The sequence below is a fragment of the Mya arenaria genome, chromosome 13, assembly GCF_026914265.1.
Source record: "Mya arenaria isolate MELC-2E11 chromosome 13, ASM2691426v1".
Classification (NCBI taxonomy): domain Eukaryota; kingdom Metazoa; phylum Mollusca; class Bivalvia; order Myida; family Myidae; genus Mya; species Mya arenaria.
This window is the reverse complement of record NC_069134.1, coordinates 42656310-42681207: the sequence shown is the minus strand read 5'-3', so window position 1 is coordinate 42681207 and position 24898 is coordinate 42656310. Positions and strand designations below refer to the sequence as shown.

Here is a 24898-nt window from a genome sequence, read left to right as displayed (position 1 = left end):
GACCATATATCTTTATACAGGTGATCATAGCTGGTGGACACGTTCTAAAGCACTGTAGTTTATCAAATGACCATATATCTTTATACAGGTAGTCATAGCTCGGGGACACATTCTAAAGCACTGTAGTTTATCAAATGACCATATATCTTTATACTGGTGATCATAGCTGGGGGACACATTCTAAAGCACTGTAGTTTATCAAATGACCATATATCTTTATACTGGTGGTCATAGCTGGGGGACACGTTCTAAAGCACTGTAGTTTATCAAATGACCATATATCTTTATACTGGTGGTCATAGCTGGGGGACACGTTCTAAAGCACTGTAGTTTATCAAATGACCATATATCTTTATACAGGTGATCATAGCTGGTGGACACGTTCTAAAGCACTGTAGTTTATCAAATGACCATATATCTTTATACAGGTAGTCATAGCTCGGGGACACATTCTAAAGCACTGTAGTTTATCAAATGACCATATATCTTTATACTGGTGATCATAGCTGGGGGACACGTTCTAAAGCACTGGAGTTTATCAAATGACCATATATCTTTATACTGGTAGTAATAGCTTTGGGACACGTTCTAAAGCACTGTAGTTTATCAAATGACCATATATCTCTATGCTGATGGTCATAGCTGGGGGACACGTTCTAAAGCACTGTAGTTTATCAAATGACCATATATCTCTATGCTGGTGGTCATAGCTGGGGGACACGTTCTAAAGCACTGTAGTTTATCAAATGACCATATATCTTTATACTGGTAGTCATAGCTGGGGGACACATTCTAAAGCACTGTAGTTTATCAAATGACCATATATCTCTATGCTGGTGGTCATAGCTGGGGGACACGTTCTAAAGCACTGTAGTTTATCAAATGACCATATATCTTCATGCTGGTGATCATAGCTGGGTTACACGTTCTAAAGCACTGTAGTTTATCAAATGACCATATATCTTTATGCTGGTGATCATAGCTGGGGGACACGTTCTAAAGCACTGTAGTTTATCAAATGACCATATATCTCTATGCTGGTGGTCATAGCTGGGGGACACGTTCTAAAGCACTGTAGTTTATCAAATGACCATATATCTTTATACTGGTAGTCATAGCTGGGGGACACATTCTAAAGCACTGTAGTTTATCAAATGACCATATATCTCTATGCTGGTGGTCATAGCTGGGGGACACTTTCTAAAGCACTGTAGTTTATCAAATGACCATATATCTTTATGCTGGTGATCATAGCTGGGTTACACGTTCTAAAGCACTGTAGTTTATCAAATGACCATATATCTTTATGCTGGTGATCATAGCTGGGGGACACGTTCTAAAGCACTGTAGTTTATCAAATGACCATATATCTTTATACAGGTAGTCATAGCTCGGGGACACGTTCTAAAGCACTGTAGTTTATCAAATGACCATATATCTTTATACAGGTGGTCATAGCTGGGGGACACGTTCTAAAGCACTGTAGTTTATCAAATGACCATATATCTCTATACAGGTGGTCATAGCTGGGGGACACGTTCTAAAGCACTGTAGTTTATCAAATGACCATATATCTCTATACTGGTGGTCATAGCTGGGGGACACGTTCTAAAGCACTGTAGTTTATCAAATGACCATATATCTCTATGCTGGTGGTCATAGCTGGGGGACACGTTCTAAAGCACTGTAGTTTATCAAATGACGATATATCTCTATACTGGTAGTAATAGCTTGCGGACACGTAATTTGTTAAGTGTTAAATCATAAGGAAAGGAGTGTTAAAACAAAAATAGCAAAAGCTGGAACCCTTTAGCAAAATAATGTTGAAGACCACAATTTCAAACGTGTATTCAAAATTAATTACGGCTGATGTGTTGTTTGATTGGTTGATTGACAATGTATCATGTGATATAATGAATGTTTCCATAAGGGGCCAACATATCCACCATTTTTGTTAAAGTCCCGGTGGCTGTGTTGACTAGCCGGCTGTTTTTTTTACTGTTTACTTGGTTTTTCCTGGCGTGGGTTTGAACCCCACAAAAACCAAAATAAATTTTTATGCACTGGATTTTTTTCTGCATTATTCATAACATAAAAAAATGATAAAAATAGTTTTTTTCAGATGCATTACCGGGAAAACTAATATTTGGTCCAAAAACAAAAGCGAGTCACTTTTAAGTACTGCATTCAGTTTACTTGGTATATGCCTTCCAGATGCGTAGTCAGGCTTTACTGAATGTTACGCACGAAAGGGGGATGGTGTTGAAGGAGGAATATCCCTGTAGCTATAGGGGGGCTCCCCAAGGAAAAAAAATGAAATATAGAACTAACATGTTGGGCACTGATGTGTATTTGGAGGGATTTATAGGTTCGGGGCCGCCGACCTTGTAGTAACCAAGTGATTGATTTAGGCTCAGTAAGCTATCCAACACAGAGAAAAAATGCTTACTATAGCTGATCTTCCCTTTATTCTGATATCAATATTTAGCTTAGCCCTTGAATTTGAAGCCATTTTTTGCCATATTTATTTTTTCATTTTTCAAATTGATGTTACACACATGCGTAAGTGCATAATGCTGGCTACGCCCCAGCCTTCAATGCTTCATATGAGTAGTTATGGCGGTGACAGCTGATGTGAAGTTCTAAATCTTAAGCAATGCAGTTTATCAACTGATCACCTGGAATCATGACTTGAAATTGGATGTTCACCTGGATACACTTGAGGAGCAAAGAGGTCATGTTATGTTTGGAAAACTATGAAAAAAAAGTTGTTTGATTTGAAGTCTACAGATAAAACTCAGGATATATACAAGTGTAAGAAATGTGGTTAGAATCAGTAAAGACTTAAAAGAAAGTCTTCACTGGATGTGTTAAGAAATAGGTAACTTTTGGTTTAATGAAGACATGGAATTAGAGAAAAAAGGTCACATTGGATTAATAAAGTGATCTACAAGAATAGGTTTATGTGAAGAAAACTACTAGCTCAACAATTGGATTCACATGAGGAGTTACAAGAACATTGGATTAAGAAGATATACAAAAATAGGTTGGATTATGTGAAGCAACTACTAGTTAAACGGATTTGTATTCACCTGAGGAATTACAAGAAACTATATGATAAAGGTCTTTTTTACTGTGCTTTGAAAAAAGTTCATCTGAAATGGGCCAAAGTTGAAGAGAAGATTGAAAAAATATGAAAGAATTGTGTGGATTTTAGATGACATGATTGAGTCTGTGACAAAAAACACTTCCATTGTTGGTAGTTTTCTATGCTTGGTGAAATTGAGAAATAATTTTTCATACAAGTATGGTTACTTATCTGCATGGAAAAATCAACATAAGCGGAACTTATGTGAACTGTGCCACAAATTAATTCTCCTGAAAGTACACAGTAACTATTATACACTTTCGTTTGCAAATCACCCTGGAATACATAGATCAAGGGTCTGAAGCATTGATTGATCTTGGCTTTTGTTCACGCTTAAACCACCAAGTGAATTTCCTTTCAAGTCTGACAGATATGGCCTGTCATTTAACTTCATGCATCATTTTGCTAACATCATCTGCAATTTGACCTGTTGTTTAACTAATCACATAGAACTTTCTACCAAAAAAGTGGGCTCATTTCCACACAAACCATCCATGTTCAGTTTGCATTGATCTCCCCTTCACCAGGGCTTTAAAGTATGCTTGCAACAACTGCATGGTTACAAAGGGAAATCTTTAAAGAGTTGATCATGACTACCTGGGTTATCTTTTAAGAGTTGATCATTACTACCTGGGATATCTTTGAAGAGGGGATCATGAATATCTGGGATATTTTTTAAGAGTTGATCATGACTACCTGGGATATCTGTGAAGAGGGGATCATGACTACCTGGGATATCTTTTAGAGGTGATCATGAATATCTGGGATATCTTTTAATAGTTGATCATGACTACCTGGGATATCTTTGAAGAGGTGATCATGACTACCTGGGATATCTTTGAAGAGGTGATCATGAATATCTGGGATATTTTTAAAGAGTTGATGATCATGAATATCTAGGATATTTTTAAAGAGTTGATCATGACTACCTAGGATATCTTTAAAGAGGTGATCATGAATACCTGAGATATCTTTGAAGAGTTGATCATGACTGCCTGGGATATCTTTGTGAAGAGGTGATCATGACTACCTGGGATATCTTTGAAGAGGTGATCATGAATATCTGGGATATTTTTAAAGAGTTGATGATCATGAATATCTAGGATATTTTTAAAGAGTTGATCATGACTACCTAGGATATCTTTAAAGAGGTGATCATGAATACCTGAGATATCTTTGAAGAGTTGATCATGACTGCCTGGGATATCTTTGTGAAGAGGTGATCATGACTATCTGGGATAGATATCTTTGAAGAGGTGATCATGACTACCTGGGATAGATATCTTTGAAGAGGTGATCATGAATAACTGGGATATCTTTGAAGAGGTGATCATGAATAACTGGGATATCTTTGAAGAGGTGATCATGAATACCTGGGATATCTTTTAAGAGGTGACCATGCATACCTGGGATAACTTGAAAGAGTTTATCGTGACTACCTTTACCTGGGATATCTTTGAAGAGTTCATCATGACTACCTGAAGGTGGTATAAATTAACCATCTGCTTTTTGCAAAATGGAAAAATGATTTTAATCATGCCTTAATACATGTAACAGATACTTTTTCAAGCTTCCTGTTGACCTTATAAGGATTGTAGTAATCACTTCATACAAGAAATCAACATTTTTAAATACTTTATTTGAAATCATAATATGAAAATAAAATAAATCCATTCAAACAAGTGCTGACACAGCAATTTGACAAATGTTCTGGACAGGGTTTACTTTACACAGAAAGCCAATTGTTCAATGTTCTGTTTGCATACATAAAAGCCCATATTAGGGAGAAACATTTACAGATGTGCATCATGATGAACCCACTGGTTCAATGAAATTTTAAAAGTTTGAAGGCAAAAGCTGTTACATTTGAGATGAACAGTTACCTTAAATGGAGCTTTAAGCAAACATCTTAGCAATACACAATCTAATATAAAAGTAAGGTAAAAAAAGTTCTTAGTTTCAGCTAACTTCTAAAATAAATAGGGTTGGTCAGTATGCTTTTTTTCTAAAAAAAACAAGAGGCCCATGAGTGCCTATGCTCTAGTGGCATGGCTCATGTGGTTATTTTTGATCCAGAGCATGTATGTATGAGTAATAGCCAACAAACATATTGTTCACGTTTTGTGTTTGAGTTAGCTTAAAACGTTGCACATTTAACATCTGAGAACAGAAAGTGTTGTAAGCAGATTAGTTGCATGAACTACTAGTATTCTAATATGTGCCAAGTAAAGGTCATCTGAGGAGAATAAAATTTGCTACAAAACTGTACTATTGGTCAAATTTTCATTTTTGTAGCTTTAAAAGGACAAAATGGATGGTGGCCCCGGCCCAGGGCACATAATTTCAACTGTTTTGCTAGACGGTCTACATATAATGCTCCACAACAAATATCAAAGATATGAGCCTTGTGGTTTGAAACAAGAAGATTTTGAAAATATTTCTTAAAAAACTTGTGACCCCTGGGGGCAGTGCCAGTTTTGACCCTAGGGGCATAATTTGAACAACCATGGTAGCAGACCAATAAAATAATCCTTATTCAAAATAACAAGGGTCTGCATAGTTGTTTCAGACATAAAGATTTTCAAACATTTCCCAATTTAGTATACCAAACCGGTGAACCCAGTGGCGTGGCCAATAATGACCCCAGGGGCCTAATTTGAACAATTTTTCACATGAATTTGTGACTTTACATGTAAACTTGGCTAAAAATAGACTTCGCTCATGTAGACTTGGCTAAAAATAGCATATTTTTTTTACTTTTGAGGCCCATAATCTAGGTATGCATGGGCAGATCTGGTTTTCGAAAGGAACCAAGCTCTAATTGATATCTTAATACTGTACAAGTTTCATCTATATACAATTAAAACTGAAGACTGGACCATGTTCACAAGCAATTGTTTACAGTCGCACAGACGTTCAAGGCCTATAATCTAGGCATGCATGGGCAGATCTGATTGGTTTTCGAAAGGAACCGAGCTCTATTGGATATCTAAATACTGTTTTATTGAGATACAATCATAACTAAAGACTGTATGGTGTTCACAAGCAATTGTTTACAGGCGCTAGGAAGCACATACTACGTACACATTACCATCACATCAGATATTCTGATCTTTGGCCAGTAAAGCTAAAATTAAAACCGTGATAATGTACCAAAACTACCTATATCAGGGTATATCACTATTGTATTCTTTTTATGATATACAAGAGCTGTCATGGGGCAGTGCCCTCAACTATATGCTGCTTTGTCTTAGAAATGAATACAATAATGATAAAGGTAATATGCAATAAAGAGACAAAATAAAAATTAAGCATGAAATGCTGCAATGCAAAACAAGAGGGCCATGATGGCCCTGTATCGCTCACCTGTAGCTTTGCTAAATAAAGTGAACATTCTGACCTATTATCATAAAGATCCAATGAAAAGTATGGCCCCTAGAGGCCACTCTTTTATTTGTCCCACTGACCTAGTTTTTTACCCCACATGACCCTATTAGTAGGCAATGCTTTAAACCAAATATTTAAGACCTAGTCCTTGTGGCTTCAGACAAGAAAATTTTAAAGTTTTTTCCTATATAAGCCTATGTAAAACTTGTGACACCCAGGGTGAGGCCTCTTTTCACCACAGGTGCACAAATTGAACAATCTTGGTAGCGGGCCACTAGGTTATGCCACATATAAAATGCCAATGTCTTGTTGGTTTAGACAAGAAGTTTTTTGTTCTATATAAGCCTATGCAAAACTTGTGACTTGACCTATATTTTTCTAGAGATGATCATTCTGACCAAGTTGAATTGAGTTAAGCCTAAAATTGTGACCTCTATTGTGTTCACAAGGTTTTTCTACTAATTGACCTAGTGACCTAGTTTTTGACCTGGGTTGACCCAATATGGAACTTGACCTAGCTTATGTTAAGATGATCATTCTGACCAAGTTTCATTAAGATAAGGCTAAAATTGTGACCTCTATTTTGTTCACAAGGTTTTTCTAATAATTGACCTAGTGACCTAGTTATTGACTGCGTATGACCCAATATCGAACTTGACCCAGATTTTATAGAGATGATCATTCTGACCAAGTTGCATTAAGATTAGCCTAAAATTGTGACCTCTATTGTGTTCACAAGGTTTTTGTACTAATTGACCTAGTGACCTAGTTATTGACCGCAGATGACCCAATATCGAACTTGACCTAGATTTTATAGAGATGATCATTCTGACCAAGTTGCATTGAGATTAGGCTAAAATTGTGACCTCTATTGTGTTCACAAGGTTTTTGTACTAATTGACCTAGTGACCTAGTTATTGACCGTGAATGACCCAATATCAAACTTGACCTACATTTTACAGCGATGATCATTCTGACCAATTTGCATTGAGATTAGGCTAAAATTGTGACCTCTATTGTGTTCACAAGGTTTTTCTACTAATTGACCTAGTGACCTAGTTATTGACCGCGGATGACCCAATATCGAACTTGACCTAGATTTTATAGAGATGATCATTCTGACCAAGTTGCATTGAGATTAGGCTAAAATTGTGACCTCTAATGTGTTCACAAGGTATTTCTACTAATTGACCTACTGACCTAGTTTTTGACCCCAGATGACCCAATATCGAACTTGACCTAGATTTCATAGAGATGATCAGTCTGACCAAGTTTCATAAAGATTAGGTCAAAATTGTGACCTCTGTTGTGTTCACAAGGTTTTTCTAATAATTGACCTAGTGACCTAGTTATTGACTGCGGATGACCCAATATCGAACTTGACCTAGATTTTATAGAGATGATTATTCTGACCAAGTTGCATTGAGATTAGGCTAAAATTGTGACCTCTATTGTGTTCACAAGGTTTTTGTACTAATTGACCTAGTGACCTAGTTGTTGACCGCGGATGACCCAATATCGAACTTGACCTACATTTTATAGAGATGATCATTCTGACCAAGTTGCATTGAGATTAGGCTAAAATTGTGACCTCTATTATGTTCACAAGCAATTGTGAACGGACGGACGGACGGACGGACGGACGGACGGACGGACGAAGAGTGATCACAAAAGCTCACCTTGTCACTACGTGACAGGTGAGCTAAAAAACAACAAGTTTTCAATGATTGACAGACAAACCTAATTAATTAAGCCTTTGTTGTGCGATTAAGTTTCAATATTTTTTTTGTTTTAGTGACCTTGATCCTATGGGCCCCGAAAGCAATTCTATAATACTTTGTATACTAAGTTTGTAGATGTATTTGATGCTGCCCTCCTCCTGGCCTGCCAACACAATGACACAGTCATGTCATTTTTATAACCAGGTTTTACTTTACAGGTTAACAAGAGCTGTCGTAAAACAGTGCGCTCTACTACGCCTCTTGGAATTGGACGTAAATACAATAATAGTGTGATATGTGCCTGTAAAAAGCAATAAAACAATTAAATAAAAAAGTGAATAAGAATCACAATGTGACAAAACAAGGTTTGATTTGGTTAAGATTATAAAAATGTGCCTGTCAAAATAAAAAAAATAACAAGACGCCAACGCGGCAACGCCGCATAAAGCTTGATTTTTTATTTGACAATGCAATTTTGCAAACCTAGGATTTGAGCTAATGACCTAGTATTTTTAACCAAAAAGACCCATATTTATATTTATCGGAGATATCATTCATACAAATAACCTGATCAACAGAAACTATTCCATTTGTGTGAGGAAAAACGAACATTTTATAAATACATCAGCTTTTCCAAAAAGATCTGTCCCAGAGAATTGTGCAGAATAACCACTGTTAGCCATTACCTTCACCTTCGACCAAAAAACTCCGAAAACAATACTTGTCATGTTCTGGTCAAATATAACCTACCATTAATGTTTCATGGTGTGAAGTCAACCTACAAAATGTATTTTCAAATTATTCAAAAATATAAATGTGTCTGTTTGAAATATAAATGTGTCTGCTTGAAAACATATGCTAAAACATATGCCCATTTGTTTTTACAATAGTGGCATAATACATATAAAATACAATAAATCAATGACACAATGCAGCACAAAAGAGGTCTTTTATATCACAGATTCTCTGCAAGCCAAGGTAGGGTAATTCCATCCAAAGAGCATGCAAACTGACAACAGCCTGTTGAAGAGATTTTCCTGAGGAACAATCCTGGGTATTCATTCCCTTCCTTCTGTCAGAGTAGAGACGTTTCAAACTGACAGCCTGCAATTTTAATGTACATATTTGAAAACTGTTTATATTCACAGTGACTTTTTATAATTTTTTTTACATAAAGTGATGTTACATAAAATGTTGCCCATATACAATAAAATGATTAAACAGACTATCATAAACAATAAGTCTACAAGTACGGTATAAGGCCTTAAAGGGACTGTACACCAGATTGGAACTAAAAAAGTTTTTTTTCTGTAACATATCTCAGGACAATTATTTAATAGAATGTGTTACGCTTTTATGTCATAATTGTAAAAAAAGTACAAACATGTAAAAAAAATGTGTCACCGAAATTGAAGTCCAGTGTTGTATCAACTGTGCTACGAAGGCTTACTTCAATCAAGTGGTATATTAAAGCTATACACCTAACTTGGTTATATCATGTGATAACATCGACTAGCCAATCACGCATAAGAAATTAATTCTACTAGGTAGACATACCCAGTAATCTTTTTGAATGGAAAAATATGAAATAACTGCTAAACTTAATAAACTTGCAATTTGATCATTTGGTGCACACTGTTGCTTTAACAGCAATTAAAAAAACAACACATTCATGAAACAAATTATATAATTTACTTTGCCTGTATATAATTATTTAAAACTATATTTATTTATTTTTAAATTATTTTTCGTTTTAAATACAGAAATGCTTATGCTGAGGACTTGGAAAGTTCTATTCTTACACATGGAAGTGGTGCAGAATGTATCCATTAATAGCCACGGCCGCAGATGTAATTCTGTAGATGTTTTCATGGACTCAACGGCATGGTCAACTGTTGGTCCAGGCAGCGATATATCTGCCATCTCTGTGGAAGGCTCTGGATGAAGGGTGGCAAAGGTCCATGACCAACTCCTAATAGCAAAATGAATTATTATTTAGAGTATGAGATGCACTATTTATTGAACATGTAAATGTACATGGGTATATCATTTTTGTTCTCACTCATCAACTCAATACTCTTTAAATCGTTGTTTATATTTCAATCCTGTACTTGTGTATAGACCTGTACTTGTTCAAAAACATTTCCTTTAGGCCTGGCGGAAACAATAAATGTCTTATCATACAAAATTACAAACACAAAGCACAGTCTTACCAGTTGGCGTTTCAACACAGTTTGTTCTTCAACATTCCAGAAGCAAGCACGTGTAGACAGACACCAAGCACACACTTTAGGGTGATAGTGGTGGTGGTCATTTTGTGCATTTGTGCATCTAATAGCTTGTTAACTGCTACAGGTCTTTTTAGGCCAAATCTAAAAAAAATGAACATCTGTCAATTGACCTACAGTGCATGAGAAAGTCACCTTTATAGAGTTATATGGTAAGAGAATTTAATAAAAAAACAGAGCTTTTAAGGTAAAGTCCAGTCAAAATCTCTAATATAAATGTGTATGGTCAGTGGAATAAGAACACAGCTGAAGACAATATACTTCCTGCCATATAAACCAGTGTTAGGTATAGATATGTACCAGAGTATATACAGTCATCTGTTAAACTACAGTGCTTTAGAACGTGTCCCAAAGCTATGATAACTAGTATAGAGATATATGGTCATTTGATAAACTACAGTGCTTTAGAACGTGTCCCCCAGCTATGACTACCAGTATAAAGATATATGGTCATTTGATAAACTACAGTGCTTTAGAACTGTCCCAAAGCTATGATAACTAGTATAGAGATATATGGTCATTTGATAAACTATAGTGCTTTAGAACATGTCCCCCAGCTATGACTACCTGTATAAAGATATATGGTCATTTGATAAACTACAGTGCTTTAGAACGTGTCCCCCAGCTATGACTACCAGTATAAAGATATATGGTGATTTGATAAACTACAGTGCTTTAGAACGTGTCCTCCAGCTATGACTACCTGTATAAAGATATATGGTCATTTGACAAATTACAGTGCTTTAGAATGTGTCCCAAAGCTATTACTATCAGTATAACGATATATGGTCATTTGATAAACTACAGTGCTTTAGAACGTGTCCTCGAGCTATGACTACCTGTATAAAGATATATGGTCATTTGACAAACTACAGTGCTTTAGAACGTGTCCCCCAGCTATGATCACCAGCATAAAGATATATGGTGATTTGATAAACTACAGTGCTTTAGAATGTGTAACCAAGCTATGATCACCTGTATAAAGATATATGGTGATTTGATAAACTACAGTGCTTTAGAACGTGTACCCCAGCTACGACTACCAGTATAAAGATATATGGTGATTTGATAAACTACAGTGCTTTAGAACGTGTCCCCCAGCTATGACTACCTGTATAAAGATATATGGTGATTTGATAAACTACAGTGCTTTAGAACGTGTCTCCCAGCTATGACTACCTGTATAAAGATATATGGTGATTTGATAAACTACAGTGCTTTAGAATGTGTCCCCCAGCTATGACTACCAGTATAAAGATATATGGTCATTTGATAAACTACAGTGCTTTAGAACGTGTCCCCCAGCTATTACTACCAGTATAAAGATATATGGTCATTTGATAAACTACAGTGCTTTAGAACGTGTCCCCCAGCTATGACTACCAGTATAACGATATATGGTGATTTGATAAACTACAGTGCTTTAGAACGTGTCCCAAAGCTATTACTACCAGTATAACGATATATGGTGATCTGATAAACTACAGTGCTTTAGAACGTGTCCCCCAGCTATGACTACCAGTATAAAGATATATGGTCATTTGATAAACTACAGTGCTTTAGAACATGTTCTCCAGCTATGACTACCAGTATAAAGATATATGGTCATTTGATAAACTACAGTGCTTTAGAACGTGTCCCCCAGCTATGACTACCAGTATAAAGATATATGGTCATTTGATAAACTACAGTGCTTTAGAACGTGTCCCAAAGCTATGACTACCAGTATAACGATATATGGTGATTTGATAAACTACAGTGCTTTAGAACGTGTCCCCCAGCTATGACTACCAGTATAACGATATAAGGTCATTTGATAAACTACAGTGCTTAAGAACGTGTCCCAAAGCTATGACTACCAGTATAAAGATATATGGTCATTTGATAAACTACAGTGCTTTAGAACGTGTCCCCCAGCTATGACCACCAGCATAGAGATATATGGTCATTTGATAAACTACAGTGCTTTAGAACGTGTCCCCCAGCTATGACTACCAGTATAACGATATATGGTGATTTGATAAACTACAGTGCTTTAGAACGTGTCCCCCAGCTATGACTACCAGTATAAAGATATATGGTGATTTGATAAACTACAGTGCTTTAGAACGTGTCCCCCAGCTATGACTACCAGTATAAAGATATATGGTCATTTGATAAACTACAGTGCTTTAGAACGTGTCCCAAAGCTATGACTACCAGTATAAAGATATATGGTCATTTGATAAACTACAGTGCTTTAGAACGTGTCCCCCAGCTATGACTACCCGTATAAAGATATATGGTCATTTGATAAACTACAGTGCTTTAGAACGTGTCCTCCAGCTTTGTCTACCCGTATAAAGATATATGGTCATTTGATAAACTACAGTGCTTTAGAACGTGTGCCAAAGCTTTTACTACCAGTATAAAGATATATGGTCATTTGATAAACTACAGTGCTTTAGAACGTGTTCCCGAGCTATGACTACCAGTATAAAGATATATGGTCATTTGATAAACTACAGTGCTTTAGAACGTGTCCCCCAGCTATGACTACCTGTATAAAGATATATGGTCATTTGATAAACTACAGTGCTTTAGAACGTGTCCCCCAGCTATGACTACCAGTATAAAGATATATGGTCATTTGATAAACTACAGTGCTTTAGAACGTGTCCCAAAGCTATTACTACCAGTATAAAGATATATGGTCATTTGATAATCTACAGTGCTTTAGAATTAGTCCCCCACCTATGATCACCAGTATAAAGATATATGGTCATTTGATAAACTACAGTGCTTTAGAACGTGTCCAAATGCTATTACTACCAGTATAAAGATATATGGTCATTTGATAAACTACAGTGCTTTAGAACGTGTCCCCGCGCTATGACTACCTGTATAAAGATATATGGTCATTTTATAAACTACAGTGCTTTAGAACGTGTCCCCCAGCTATGACTACCTGTTGAAAGATATATGGTCATTTGATAAACTACAGTGCTTTAGAACGTGTCTCAAAGCTATTACTACCTGTATAAAGATATATGGTCATTTGATAAACTACAGTGCTTTAGAACGTGTCCCCCAGCTATGACTACTAGTATAAAGATATATGGTCATTTGATAAACTACAGTGCTTTAGAACGTGTCCCACAGCTATGAATACCTGTATAAAGATATATGGTCATTTTATAAACTACAGTGCTTTAGAACGTGTCCCCCAGCTATGACTACCAGTATAAAGATATATGGTCATTTGATAAACTACAGTGCTTTAGAACGTATCCCAAAGCTATTACTACCAGTATAAAGATATATGGTCATTTGATAATCTACAGTGCTTTAGAATGTGTCCCCCACCTATGATCACCAGTATAAAGATATATTGTCATTTGATAAACTACAGTGCTTTAGAAAGTGTCCTCGAGCTATGACTACCTATATAAAGATATATGGTCATTTGATAAACTACAGTGCTTTAGAATGTGTCCCAATACTATTACTACCAGTATAAAGATATATGGTCATTTGATAAACTACAGTGCTTTAGAACGTGTCCCCGAGCTATGACTACCTGTATAAAGATATATGGTCATTTGATAAACTACAGTGCTTTAGAACGTGTCCCCGAGCTATGACTACCTGTTAAAAGATATATGGTCATTTGATAAACTACAGTGCTGTAGAACGTGTCCCAAAGCTATTACCACCTGTATAAAGATATATGGTCATTTGATAAACTACAGTGCTGTAGAACATGAGGCCCAACTAGGACTACCATTATAAAGCCAATTGTCATTTGTTTAACTTGTTTAGGTTAATTAGGTTAAATGTCAATAAATTTTGTAAAGGTCAAAATTCAGCTCATTCCCACCAAATCACTGTGTGCTTTGCTGAAAAAAATGATTTGCAAGCATCAATAGTTAAATAATGCATAAAATTATGGAAATATTTAATACCGTCTTCCCAAAATTCTTCGTACTAGAGTCAGGCACAAATTATCTTGCATTTCCAGCTCCTGGATTTTCCTTAAAGCCTCTTCCAAGGTTTTACAAACCAGCAATTTTGTTCGCTGTGGTGTACTCATGTGTTTTACACAGATATCAATGACGTAATTGTGTAAACACGCACCTGCCTAAATCCACACTGTCGTTTATCAAAATCCATACTGTATTTAATTTTTACGCACGGAAGGACGGAAATGTCATTTTATTGATTTGGATTTCTGTTTATTTTTTGAAGTTATGATGAGCAATATCGTATTTGTGGATTTATTAAAAAGAATCAATCACAACAAAGACACTTAATTTATGATGACAAAGCATGTGGACTTAAACCTTTATTTTTGTCGACATTCTGTGTCGTAACGTTTGTGGAATTTTTTTAATGCACCAGTCAATTGTAGTCATTCTAAAATGCCGTCCAGGCTTTTTTTTAATGATGGTTAGTCCAGGCTAACCATCATTAAAAAAAGCCTGGACGGCATTTTAGAATGACTACAGTCAATTGTAACCACGGCCTCCGAGGTCCGGGGATAGCCGGGGAAATGGACCGTGTTTTTACCTTTCATGTGGCCCCGCAGTGTCGGGTGAATGCAGTGGTTTTGTCTTCGCTTTAAATATAGCGGTGAATGGGCCTTACCTAGGGTCCCTTAGATGCAGGGGCATTTGGCGGGGGTTTACCATCTGTTCGTTCCCGTAGGGCGGAGATTTTAGCCGAATTGGCGGGACCGAAAGTCAAAGTCCCAGCTATTCCCTGGACCAGAGGAGGGGGGCCGTGGTTACAATCGACTGGTACATAACTTGGAGTGTGATTTTAAAGATTGTGCCTGGTGGATAAATGAACCATCATGAGAAGTTTATGCTGCTGTACAGATTAATATTATTAATTAGTTTTTGATTTGAAACAATGTAATAAAATCATGTTGTTTTTGGTCAATTACTGATAATTCAACAATTCAATCCAGCTAATTCATACTACTGAAGGTGCCATAAATAGATTACAGGATTTGTGTGGAAAGTGTGGTAAGTTTTTTTACTTTTGAAATATTTCTATTCAGTATTTGATAGAATTTGTATTTTTCCATACAAGGTTTCCCAAATGTAGTCGGAGCAGTTGATGGCACTCATGTCAAGATACAGGCACCACCAGACAATGAGACAGATTACATAAATAGAAAGGGCTATCATTCCCTTAATGTACAGGTATGAAAATCTTAATTTTATATGTTTTTGATTCATTTTGGAAATCTTTTTTTCATGAAACCAATACTTGTTCCTATGTTGAAGCTTGTTTTAACATTAAAAGCTGTTGGTCAAGAAACAAAACAATCATATGTGGATTCTTCATCTAGGATCTAATAATGTTGAAAATATGGTCACTAACTTGTACTTGTTATCTTTCAGATGGTATGTGATGCAAATTACAGGATAACTGATGTTATTGCTAAATGGCCGGGATCCATGCATGACAGTCGCATGTTCTCGGAGGGGATCTTGTGCCAGAAGTTGGAGACTGGTAAGTGCATTTGACTTAGAGGAAGCTGAAGGTTTATGATGTGATAACATGAATACTGCCATACATACAGTAACCCTGTTTGCTTAGAACATTTGCTGATTCCGCGATTGGTTCACAAATTTATGATACTGTGTGTGTGTTGACTGATATTACCAACGTCAGTCTTGAACTGTATGAAATATTGAATTAAATTTCCTAACTTTTTTTTTTATGTACGAAACAAAGTGAAAATATCAAAATATGAATATAAAATAAGTCGGCTTTCAAAAGTATTACAGATAAGTGATATGAATGTTTCTCTTCTCAGGACAAATAGATGGACTGCTGCTTGGATGAAATTTTCTTAACTTTTTTTTTTATGTACGAAACAAAGTGAAAATATCAAAATATGAATATAAAATAAGTCGGCTTTCAAAAGTATTACAGATAAGTGATATGAATGTTTCTCTTCTCAGGACAAATAGATGGACTGCTGCTTGGGGACAGTGGATACCCATGTCGTAAATACCTCATGACACCCTATGCAAAACCTAGAAATCAGTCGGAGAAAAGGTATTGATAAAAAATCAAGTATATTCATTGATAATTGTTTTCTATCACATCAGTGAATATCAGATGATATTTTACCTGTATAATTATAATCTCATACATCTGTCTCTTTTTTGTTCACATAGTTTATTTAGCAATGCATTTTAATAAAAAATAAATGACATCAGTGGTCCATTTCAAGTTTTTTGGTCGGTCGGACCTGCCCAGAAGTATCATATGGAATGTTGATGTCCTATAATATGGACAGCTGACGTCCTGCATTATGGACTGCTTACGTCATAAGACTGGTGAATGTTGCTGGCAAATTTCATGATATTTATCATTGATCACAATGCAGGAAAATAATATTAAAAGTAAATCTTGTGCAGCCTTTAAATATTTGTGATATTTTCAGATTCAACACAGCTTTGTGCCGCACCAGAGTGCTCATAGAACAAACATTTGGAATGCTGAAGAGGCGCTTCGCAGTTCTTAAATACGGAATAAAAACAACACCAGCTCTGGCTGTTTATGTTGCCTCGTGTGCAATGTTGCACAATTTTGGGTTTGAGCATGGAGATGTGTATGGACGCCAAACATACGAGGATGATGACATGCCACAAGTGGACAACCAAGGTGTTGATGTTAATGGTCGGACCCAAAGGGATTGTATTACCCAAAGGCATTTTACTGTTTGAACAATCACCCTGTCACTCATTTGTCACTGTTGTATGTGTAGATTTTCATATTTCAGTTAAACAGTTACTAACTATTTAAGAAATAAGCAGAAAACGTCCAATTTTTATAAATTTAAATATAAGATGCTGCAATCTAATTTAGTCAGCAGTCTTATATAACTTGTTTCCATGGATTTTCAAAAATTGGCATGTTCCAAGATAAAAAAATAATAGTTTTCAAAACGTTCAATCTGTTAAAGTGCAGCTTTAATATCTTTGATAATACCAATTATTGAATGTAATATGCAAGGCTACTTAACAGGAATATGCATTGAAGACAACAGGTTCCTTTACGACATTAACTGGCTATATTTATCTATAGATGAATTAAAAGAAAATCAACTTTTATACTTTATGTAGCTGTAAGTCCATGTTTGACATGTTTAACAATAGGAGAAACTGCATAAAACATGTGCTATACATTTAATGGCAAAAGTGTAAGTTGTGGAGATCACTTTGAACATCTATCACTGATTGCATTTCTTATTCATTAACACATAAATAAACGCCAGTTTAACAAACAATTCATTATAACTATGTAACATTACCAAATGGAAGACTGATAATAACACAACATTAACAATCAGATATTACAGTAAAGTGAGGTTCCATAATGAAATGAAATGTAAATCAATATTATACAATTATGTTATCTGAATTGTTACAGATTGTATTTGATTTTTAATGCTCTTTTGCAATAGTTTATAAGCAAAAAGTGACATTTTCAACTTCATTTAAACACTAACATTCAGTTTCATGGTGTGTATTGAGTAAAGAATGTATACTGTTTATGTCACATCACAGTTCTGTTATGGATTTGTAAAAGATATCAGCATTATTTCTCATCTTTGTTTTTGTAATGGTTTGCTTAGCACAATATTGATTTTAGCAAAATTTGCTCTGCTCATTTTTACTGTAACAGTTATTTTGCACATTTTGTTCATCATAATTCATGAGTGTAATTCTTTCTGAAACTGTTGCATGAGTCCACTCGGTCAAATTTACACAATTTTTCATCAGTTGTTTTTGAGTTGTATTGGACAAAGTAAAACTTCATGAAATTATTGTAAGAAATGATATATCAACAGTAATACCCCATATAATACCAATGACTAAAATAACCTAGACATTCAAGTTGAAACAATAAATGTATTACAATTTAATGTAGACTTATTCCTATTACACAAATAAGATTTTTTGATTGAAAATACTTTCCATCAAAATGATTTTAGATACATCATCAGAGAAAATACTTCTACATACTTAATAATAAAGGATAATTTCCATCTCAATAACACATGTTGTATATGTTGAAGAACAAATGAGTAGCTCAAATTGATGTTACGGTAAATGATTGGTGAATGCTAAAATATTTACTATGGTCTACTTATGTCTTAGTAGGAAGAAATAACATGTTAAATGTTCATTTCTTTCAAATTAAACTCAGTATCTTTCATAAAATAAATTGTTTTAAACATCTATTCATCCTTTTTGGAATATTAAAACAATATCATGGAGTGTGGTAAATATTATCTGGGAGTAAGAGTGGATCTTCAAAGCTGCACTGTCACAGTTTGAACAAGTTTATTATTTTTTATCATGGAACGAGCCAATTTTTGTGAAAATCCATGGAAACCAGTTATTCATGACAAAAATTAGATCGCAGATTTTTATAATCAAGTGCATTTAAGCCATGAAATATAAATTTTCAAACAGAAATATTGAAATCTATGATCTAACTATTTTTTGAGAGCAATCTTATATCACTAGATTGCAGAAACATACGCAAAAATTTGTCCTTTCCAAGACAAAACATAAAAAAGTTGTAAAAATGGTAAATTTGTGAGAGTGCAGCTTTAACAATGTATACTGCATTCATAAAGAGATCTTATGAAAAATTGTAACTTTCATTTCCTAATCCTGGAAAAGTAATGTTGAAATCCATGTTAGCATTTCGCATGGCACTCTCCAGAACAGATTTTTTCAATTGGAAAAGTTCACGTTGTTGAGCTATTTTTAAATCTAAAAGTTCAATCTCCTTTCTTGCTCTGCAAACTTCAAGGTCATGAAGCTCCTCGGTGAGCTCAATCCATGCACTTCCTACGACCTATGAAGAAATTGTATATTTTTGTTTTTAAGTTTAGACATTTATAATGTACACAACAAATATGCAAATATTCCTTAGCCTGGATTGTAATTAAAGCAAATTGACTCTAAAAACATGCATATATTGCTGTTGATGATTTGAAAATTAAATAAGGCATTAAGACCACCAATTTTGAAAACAAATATATCTTTCAAATGCAAAAGGCAGTTAACAACTGAAATTAATATGTTTTCTTTTTTAACCAAATTTCATCTGCATCTATATTATGCCATTCATTCTTTCTTGTAAGTGTTTAATATTTATGATTTGACTGATATATATATATATATATATATATATATATATATATATATATATATATATATATATCCTATGTTCCTGATTTTGTGTTAAATATGAATATACCGTTGAAAATGTACTCATAGAAACATATCAAAACAATGAGTTATACAAATGGTTTACGTTTCTTTGTATTTGTCTGCATCACTCTGGGTTCATCTGGGTGTGCATGGGACACACTTGGATGTTCAATGGCCTGAACTGACACTGTTTCTTGATGTCCGCTGATGTGCTAACTCTCTGTCACTGAAATGTTCATGCAGAGTTACAGTGATGTATAAGAAAATGTGTAAAACTTACTCTCATATTAGATTATGAAACGTAATTGGACAGAACATAGAGTACCGAGCAGTACCACTTGTGAAGACATTGACAATTTTGACCGCTTTCTTTCATTAGAAAACATTCTAACCCCGTTTAGGATGTTATACTACATCTCAACTGGAGGCAATGGTAACATACTATAAAAAAACATGTACTGTGTACAAAAACTAAACATCACTTCAATTGATATCATTCTACATGTAGAAATTGTAGATGAGAGAAGAAGGTAACTAACAAGAGCTGTCATAAGACTCGACTACGCCGCTTTGACTTAGAAGTGAATACAATAACGATCTTTTTTTTATAACAGTGACCTTGATCCTAAGGCGCCCAAACACAATCATATGGAAGTCATCCATAAACTCTTCCTACATTTCAAGTTTAGTCACAGTTTGTCAACAATTACTGAAACACTTATCTATGTTTAGAAACAGTTACCTTGACCCTGTGGGGCCAAAAGGCAATCCATGAACGCTCTGCATAAACTTGTCCTCTATACCAAATTTGGTCACACTATGTCAACCCTTACTTGAGTTATTCGGTACTAACCATATTTATATTTTTAGCAACAATGACCTTGACCTAGACCATTACTCTCAGGACCCAAAAGACAATCTCAGGAAAGGTCTCTATAAACTCTTCCTATATACCAAGTTTGGTCACAATATGTAGACCCTTACTTAGGTTATTCAATACCAACCCTTTTTCTATTAATAATATTAAGTCAATTGAAGAAAGGATATTAGACTTATAAGTGAAAATCCCTAAATCCCAAAAGTTATCATAAAACTTTAACCAGACGCCGATGCCGACGCCGACGCTGGGACGAGTAGTATAGCCCTCCTTATTCTTTAACATTGATTATAAGAAAGGTGCTCTCAATAAAAATCCTGACTATCATTTATCAAGACAAACTGAACTTTAATATAAAAGGCCTCATAAAAGTAGATTATAAGACTCTTACTTGGTGCTTGTTGCACAACCAAATCTGCAACACTGGCAGCATCTTCCACAGACTCTATCACTGAAAATAAGATTTGTTTCCCTATTAATGGTTCATATAGCTACAAAACATCATGCAATACAGTGTAAACTAGATTATGGCATGTTAAATGTTTTTTACATTGTTTCCATTATATCATTTCACTTCCATTCTGGGAATTATTATGTTAAAAGGTAACATCTATGATTGAAGCAGTTGCACATATTAACAGTATAAAAAAAATGGCTGAAACATATAATTCAATTAACTGATACATTCAGCAATTCTTCAAAGGGTACCTCCAGATTCTATCCCTCCTGGGATCCCTATGAGTTGGGGCTTGTCCTTTAGAAATTCAAGGACAATTTCCTCTGTCAGTGTAATCCTGCCAACTGGACCGCCACCGGTGGCCATGTTTTCGTTATACTTTTTCTTGGCTAAAAGAATAATGGATTCTTTATAATGATGTTTATATACATAAATCATTGATTGTAAAGCGTTATTGAATTTCCACCATGATATAATTCAAAGATTTTTACTATAAGACTTTGCACATATGAAGTGTTTTGATTAGATAATAATGTATTATTAATTATGAAAATCTGTATAATATACCAGTGATAAGTATCAAAAAATTTATTACATTATACCTCTACTTTTCACATTCTGGAACAATTTCTTAACCTCTGCAGGTGTCCGCTTAACATTGCTTGATCTGCAATTGAAATGACCACCCTTCAGATTTATCAAAATTTTAGAATGAACAGGAAATATGTTACAAGTACTTAAAATAATAAAAATAAATTAATTCCACTTCCAACATAGATTCATAATACAAGCAGTCAAATTTTCGGCAAGAAAATACTTTCCCAGAAGATAAACATATTCAAATGAGACAAATGAGGTATTTCAAACCACCTTTAAGCAGCAGGTACATGTATGCTGTCAAAAGCCTATTGCTCATAAAAGAAGTTCTTTAATGCAGACTTTGTATTGATATTTATACACTTTGAGGTTAAATTGATATTAATTCCATCTCATTGCGTTAAATTTAAGATGTAAATAGCCACTGAAAGCTTAATCATTTAAGGTAACGTTTAACCAGCTTATCTAACTTACGCATTCAAGTCATCGGCCACCTTATTCCAGGCGGCCGACTTTTCTTTGAATGTGATTCCGTCGGAGAATCCCCCGTATAACACGTCGTACTGTTCAATCACAAGCTGCACGGCACGCAGTCGCTCTTTATCATCCCAGGTCGTCCTTTGTTTTTCTAGCGACATTCTACATCAAACACAGCCGACAGTCACTCAGGCGCTTGCATTGTACAGAGACTGTTTGAAATCATGTAATATTCGACAATTCTCAGACTTGAGACCGTTCGTAATCACGGCTTTAATACTTTATCTCAACTGAAATACTTGGCTGTAGTGTTTGAAAATCGGACTCCATTTGCTATAGATAATCGAATCGAATCGGACCAAGCATTTCGATTGTCTATCGGACCATAATCGAAAGCTCATAATATTAATTGGGAATACATTGTTTCATCATGATTATTTAAATGGTTTAACCTAGAGTCAGTAAGTGTGAGACTATAGTCATGCTTATTGGAGCAGTTAATAAATGACCATGCACTTATAATGACTTTTAAAAATCACCACTAACGAACATAACAACAAAACACATTTACCAGATGCAAAATGATTCACACCGCATCCAGTACTTATAAGTCACCGCATTAGAAAAATATACGTTATTACCAGAAGTAACATCGATGATGGACAACCACTATCGATTGTCGCCGACATGCCATTATCAGCGACGATTTATCGATGGTACTCGATAATCGTTTCACCACTACTTGTCTGTTCCGTTTTACGGTTTTGTAATGTTCATGTTCTTAAATTATAAAACGAAATGTGACTGACGCATTAAAACCTATAAACAAAACAGCAGTTAAATAAAAAAATACTGGATGCATAAATGTGCTTTCATTAAATGTTCAAGTTAATTATTAAAAAAAAAGGTAGCATTTATTACAAGCAATAATATACCATGCTAACTATGATATTTGACAATGGCCGCATACACTTAAACCACAATCCATGATTCATAATCAATTTCGACAGCACTGCTTTTTGCGCACATCGTCACGTGACCATGCAACTTTTCCAAAGTGGTTGTAACTGTCTATTTCAAAAGAATTTAACCGACCCAAAACGTTCTATCATGAGGTGTATTATTTCGTCCGTTAAAATAATTTAGAATCCGCTCTCCTTTCACTCTCCTCGGTGATATATAAAATGTGAAGTTTAGTATGTTTTATAAAACTTTACTCTTTAAATGGTAATGAAACCTTAAATTATAAAAGCCCTGCTTATCATTTTGAAAAGTTTGATTTTAAATACCAACTCAATCATAACAACTCGGTCTTCTCCGGCAAGCTTCGAGAAAGATACTGGCCGAGGTGTTCCGATTGATATCAACTTCCCCCCAAATAGATGAATGTTACACGGTAATATTACAATATCCTTTATGTTTCTAAACCTCCTACGCAGTAACCTCCCTTGGCCACAGCAAAAAGGCGAGTTTAATTGTTTGTCTTGAAAATGTCATTCAAAAGAATGAACTCCAGATAATTCCCTCTTAATGTATAGTATTTTTATCCCCGTTCTATTTACTCATAAGAGTAAAATGTGTTACCAAAACATATACAATATATAAAGCCAGGAATTCACATTACATGCTGGTTCATTCTATTGAAATCCATGTTTTAGACCATTTCTTCCGACGAAACGTGTGTATAATTTTCGTATAATTTAGTATGTACCGGAGGATTAGCTTGGAAAAAACAGAGTATCTATAATTCCGGACTTAAACTATTGTAACAATATTATCAACCATAATGTCCTTCGAGCATATGTACACCCAACATATTATCATTGAAATAATAACCATTTTTTGGTTATCTATGGGCACGTTTTTCTTCTAATTTTATTGCGCCGACTTGATGCTATGCATCTTTTATTTTCTTGTAAACTATCTGATTTCCTGGTAGATCCACTTGAAATGCCAACAATGAAACGTGCTCTTCACTCTTTACCAAGAAACGACCAATCTACAAGCGGACAATCATCAGACTTACATTTGAGAGTAAAACTAGAAAACTTGCTAAACTTGTTTTACTCAATTGTTAATGCACCTAAGTTTTATTTACATGTTCATCTTTAAATTTTATTCAGTGAATGGCGACCAGTGTTATTTGGCTTTATTTATTCGTGTGTTGTTCACGCTTATTTGTTTTGTACATTACCTTTTATTCTTTATTACATAAATGCATTACTCAAATTTATTCATACAGGTTTGAATGGCGCACAATATAGGCTGATGCATAAATGTTTTTTGTGTTTTTGTGTTTTAATTTTAATTCATTATTAAGTTAAACTCATTTGACTTTTTTAATCGAAACAAAAAAAACCACACAAATATGATAAAGGTACAGATAAAAAATAATATCGATATTTTAAACTGGGAATGTGTGACCATGTGGCTATTAATTAAAAAATCCCGTTTATAAAAGATATTATTGTTTATGTAAAAAAGCCTGTTCAGCAAGTTTTGAAAAAAACAACAACAACAAAACATTCAGCCTTTAAACCTGTACAGATGGAAAGTAGTCAATAGTCTGGTATGGTATAACCATGCTGTGATTAACTGCCGAAGTCACCTCCAAATCGGTGTTATGTTTCCTTTAATATAACCCTTTATTTTTCGCTTCATTTATACGTGTAAATCATTTCCAAGTGAAACAAAGTTGGATTTGAAGTTCTAT

At 34.8% G+C, this 24898-nt stretch overlaps 1 protein-coding gene and 1 long non-coding RNA gene across 2 annotated transcripts in view; both read right to left on the bottom strand.

The window, feature by feature from the left end:
* LOC128214623 (cytochrome P450 3A29-like) overlaps positions 1-24898 on the bottom strand; it is a 61576-nt gene that overhangs the window by 26377 nt on the left and 10301 nt on the right. The window lies entirely within an intron of this gene.
* LOC128214628 (uncharacterized) lies at positions 8923-14664 on the bottom strand. The gene is made up of 4 exons (XR_008257947.1): positions 14489-14664; positions 10470-10628; positions 10059-10228; positions 8923-9360 (listed from the first exon to the last, which is right to left on the bottom strand). It is a non-coding gene; the product is annotated as an uncharacterized LOC128214628 (long non-coding RNA).